Raw genomic sequence first — 5,612 nt, forward strand, 5'->3', positions numbered from 1 at the left:
ATTTAGTACTCAATAAAAAATACTGAACAACGTCAATATTAATATATTGAATAATAAAATATATTTTAAAAGAACGAGTTATGTAATTCGATAAAATAATCTGTAAACGTTGACAATGAAAAACTTTTGTATATTATGTAAAGGCAAAATGTTCTTCTAAACCCCTGTACTATGTCAGTTTTGTAAGTTGGACACTTCTACTTACATGTTTGTCATCTGAACCCCTAAACCCATTAAAAAGTAACTTTTAAACCCTTTGTCGGTCTACTCAGCTGTGCGTGTTGTACAATCGCGGCCACGTCATTAATTTTGTGTAAAATAATTTCCACGTATGAAATGACGTGTGTAGAGTATAAATATTAAAATTTAACCTAAAATTTAGGTCATTTTAAGCCTTCTTCTTCGCCTCTCCTCTCTCTCTCTCACATCCAAAACTGAAAATTAGCAAGATTTTAGGGTAATTTAGGCCAATAGTTGTTGAAGCTTCTTGCAATCCTTGTAAGTATTTAACATTTTGGTGTAGTTGTAGCATGTGGTTGTTTATTCTAAAGCTTGTAGTCGATTAAATAGTGGTCCATTCTACTGATTTTAGGATTTTCGAGATTACGAATTTTTTTCTGTCATTTTTGTGTGATTTTGTTCTTTTTCGTTTGTAATGTTGTTGTAGGTAGTATTTGTAGTGATGATATGCCTTCAATGGCATATATCTGATTTTAAGGTAGAATTTTGGGTTTTTGAGTTTTTCGTAAACTAAAAAATTGAGACCGAAAATTTGGATCTTTTATTTTGTTTGTAGTCTAATGCTCATATTATGGCTATATATTGCAGTTTTTATGCCTTCGATGACATTTTTTGTTATTTCAATTAAATTTTAGAGTTTTTTTGGTCAATTCAGAATTGGGTCCAAAAATTTTGGGGCTTTTGATTTTTTTGTTGTTTAATGCTCCTATTAAACGTGTCTATAACCTTTTTGTGCCTTCAATGTCATGTTTTGTTATTTCAATTACACTTTAGGATTTTTTTGGTAAAATCAGAATTGATGTTTTTATTCCTTAGTTTTTTCTTTAAAAATTAGGGCTTTGTGGATAATTGTCTAATGTATATGTTATGTTGTCATTGTATAGCTTCATGTTATGTTGTTTCATAACTTAGCAGCAGATTTAGATGTGGAAAAAATTGAAACTTTTTGGTGTAGAGTAAACAAAAAAGGCTATTATTACAAGTTAGAAAATGATGTTGATGTTTTAAGCCTTATCAGTAGTTTAAAAAATGGAGATTTGGTTGATATATATGTAGTTCACCAAATTAGTGAACCTATACTTGTTAATGATGATGTGGTAGCCACTCCACCATTATTAGTACTTAGTAATGGTGATGTGGCAGCCCCTTTTGAACCTAATAGGGCTGATGTGTCTTCATCTTATCCATTGGATATAAATGAAGATGATATATAAATGAAAATCAGCCTCCTAGGGTAGAAAAAATAAAAAGCTAAGGTTTCTTGTGAAGACTTAGGTGAAGGTCAATTTAATGATTTCTCCGCATATCATCTCCAAACATCTGATTCTGAATTAGATTTTGATTGGACTGATTCTGATGGTGATTCACTTTATGATGTTTATGAAAACATTAAAGAGTTGGATGATTCTGATGAAGAGTTGCTTCAAGTTAGGAAGGCTAACATTGAAAAACAAGCAAAAAAAAAGGCTAATAGGGTAAATCTAGATGAGATACCATCTGGACCAGTAGGTATAGATATTGGTTTTGAGGATATTTGTAAGAACAAAGGGGTTAGATATGAAGGTAAACTGGGTGAGGATGACCCTTATTTTGATAGTTCAAATCCGGGTAGTGATATTAGTGATGAAGAGGAAGGCGATCCTGTTGATGATGATAAAGTGGCAGATCCACTACCTAGAAGTTCTTCTAGCAAGATCTACTTTGATAAAACTGCAAAGAAGGTGTGTTTTCAGTTGTATATGGTTTTTTTGAATGCTATTGAGTTTAGAGAGGCACTGCAGAGTTACTCTATTCAAAAGATGTGAACCTTAAGTTAAAACCTAATGAGAAGGAAAGGGAAAGGGATAAGTGTAAGTAAAAAGATTGTCCTTGGGTTATTCTTGGAAGTGTTGATAACACAGGATTTTTTACTATGAAAACTTACTTCCCAGTACACAAGTGTTGTAAAAGAACAAGAAATAAAATGTGCAACCCTTTGTGGATTAGTAAGCATTACAAGGATAGGATTATGAGTGATCCATCAATAAAATTGCATCAGATTCAAGCACTTTTAAAAAAGGACTATGGGTTGTATGTTAGTGAAACAACCTGTAGAAAGGCAAAAACCAGAATTATGAATGAACATTTTGGTGATTTTGTTGAAGAGTTTTCTTGGTTGTATGACTATGCTGAACAGTTGATAACTACCAATCCTGGTACCACTGTATCTATTAGGACATCCAAGAATGTAATTCCAGGAAAAAAGGTGTTTATAAGCATTTACATTTGTCTTGGGGCCTTAAAAAGTGGATGGAAAGAGGGTTGCAGAAGAATAATTGGTTTAGATGGTGCCTTTCTCAAGGGTGTATGTAAAGATGTCTTGTTCTTTTGCATTTCCAAAGATGAAAATAATCAAATGTACCTTATAGCATGGGTTGTGGTTGATAAAGAAACCAAGGACACATGGTCATGGTTTCTTAGGTACATCAGCCATGATTTGGAACTTAAAGAAAATGGGGGTGAAGACTTGACAGTAATGTCTCATATGCAGAAGGTATGACTCTTCATATGTTCATATTTTTCAGTTATTTATTAGTTTGCTGCAATGATGTCTTTAATGTTTAACTACTGTTTTACATGTTTTGATAGGGTCTTCATTTGACACTTACTAATATACTGCCAAATGCTGAGCATAAATGGTGTGCTAGACATATATGGGCCAACTGAAAGCAGGTTTAGAGTGATGAGAAAAGAAGAAAAAAATTCTGGCAGGTTGCAAGGGCCCCATTTGAAGTGTACTTGCAAAAGAAACTTAATGAACTAAGTAAGTTGGGTGTTGGAATTGTGGAAGATCGCTGAAGTACAACAAAGAGGCATGGTGTAGGGCCTTTTTTAAGCAACATATCAGGTGTGATGTGGTTGAGAACAACATGTGTGAGACTTTCAATAGTTGGATTTTAGCTGCTAGGTTCAAGACAGTTATCACCATGTTAGAGGAAATAAGATACAAAGTCATGGAAAGAATGAATCAAATAAGAGATTTTTCCGAAAAATGAATCACTGATGTATCACTAATGGTTATGGAAGTTCTTGTAAAGAATGGTGAATATGCAGCCAACTGTGAGGTGAGGTTTAATGGTGATATGGGTTTTGAGATTGGTGATCCACCTTAGACACATGTTGTTAATATGAAGAGAAAGCAATGTAGTTATAGGTCATGACAACTAAAGGGAATTCCTTATGCACATGCAATTGCTGCAATGCATTACAAGGGATGGAATGTGGAGTCATTTGTTGATCACTGGTATCAAAGGGAAACATACCTGAAGGCATATGATAAGTATATTCAACCAATAACAAATATTAACATGTGGACAAGAAGCACAAAACCACCAATTGAGCCACCTAAGATTACTCCCATGCCAGGAAGGCCAGGTAAAAATAGAAAGAAAGCTAAGGATGAAGCTGTTAATAAGAAGTTTGGAAAGGCTACTAGAAAGGGAAGAAAGATGACATGTTCTGTGTGCAAGTGTATTGGACAAAACAAGAAAGGATGTCCAACTTTGGTAAGCTAAATCTTTTCTTATTAATGAATTTTACTTTTTTTGAATGTGTTTTTGACCTTTCCATATTTTTTTTGTAGAAAAAATATTTCAGTAGTAGTTGTGGCAGTCAACCAAGTGTGCAAGCCAGCACTAGTACTGCAGCTGCTGCTGCTGTCAGAGATGAAAATTCTTCAACAGCTGCTGAAGAGATGTCTGTAAATGCTAAATCAACTAACAGAAGGCCTGCAGGAAGGCCTTCAAATGCTCACATTGCACCAAGATGTTCAGAAAGGCCTGCAAATGCTCACAGTGCACCAACAATAGTGGGTGCTACTGCTATACAATCTACAACTCATCATACTACTAGTGGTATTGGTGCCCAAAAGAGGAAGACTAGTACAGCTTTGAGAGGTGGTGCAAATCTGACATATAAAATACCAAGGCAAAAGAAGGTAAAAGAAACAAGTTTTGGTGTGCTGTTTGGACCAAGTGGCAGTGTGGTAGAGAGGGTAAGTTTCATCTAATGTATTTTACATTTAACTGATTTTAATTAGTGCATGATTAACTGATTTTTTTTATTTTTACAGTCTAAAAATACTGATAGAGTATTGTATAGTCCAACACTTATTAGTTCAGTTCCAACCAATATTGACTTGGGTTTCAAACCAAATGGACTAAGGTGGAAAGGTGGAGCTGCAATAACTCAAAGACAACTACAACAACAGAGTAACAAAAGATCAAAGGCAAAATCATCTACAATCACTCAAGCCACATCAAGTACTCAAGCCAGCAAGAATCAGTCCACAACAAGAACTCAAGGAGCACATTAGAGTAATTCTCTTTCTGTATTGATCCCAAGTGTTGTTAAGAGAATTTTTTAAGACATGGTTTATTTCTCATTTAAAATGTTGTTAAGATAAGCATTTTCATGTTAACTCTTATTAAGACATTATATATTGCACATTTCTATGTTGGCAATAGTGTTTGTAATTAAATTTTAATTTTATTTCATCGTACATACCAACTACATAGATCAAGCCATCTTAAATAATACAACAGATAGAAACCAGATGACAACAATAATGATAACAGTGATATCAATACTAATGCTTGGTCTTTCAAGTCTTCCATGTCTTCCATATCTCTTCAGTCCTTGTTGTCTTCGTTGCCTTTGATGTGTACCTTTATATTGTTCATTTTCATCGGCCCATCGAAAGAATCCACAACAAGTACCAACCTAATATTTTTAACAGCCCCAAACATTCTTCCCGGATTGATTGGTGTTCTTGACATCTTAAGTTCCACTTAAAGTCCACAGTAACAAATTCGAACTGTCATGGTGTTGCAAAAAATTACATAAAAAATTAAATTTCCAATATTACAAGCATAGCAAGAAAAAAAAATTAAAGCACAAGAACTTGAAGAGAAAAAAAATGTAGAAGAAGGGATGAAAATAAAGTTGTTGGAAGAAATGAGGAAGAAGGAGTATTTAGGTAGCATTTATAGTGCATTTTTTTTTTACCGTTGGGGCCCTTTATTAATTGGCTGACACGTGGCTAGAGTGTAAAATACATGCTCCTATGTGGTCCCAGCCACATAGGATGCCACATCAGAAATTGTGTTTAAAAAGTTATTTTTTAATGGGTTCAGGGTTTCAGATGACAAACATGTAAGTAGAAGTGTCCAACTTACAAAACTGATATAGTACAGGAGTTCAGAAGAGCATTTTGCCTTATGTAAAACTAGTCAAATATATGAAACTATTTTGAACAAACGTGACACATAACGTATAAAAAAAAATATGCATAGTATTTTTTATTTATTTATTTATTTATTTGGGGGTGGGAA

This window comes from Capsicum annuum, chromosome 11 (genome assembly GCF_002878395.1).
Source record: "Capsicum annuum cultivar UCD-10X-F1 chromosome 11, UCD10Xv1.1, whole genome shotgun sequence".
Taxonomy (NCBI): Eukaryota; Viridiplantae; Streptophyta; class Magnoliopsida; order Solanales; family Solanaceae; genus Capsicum; species Capsicum annuum.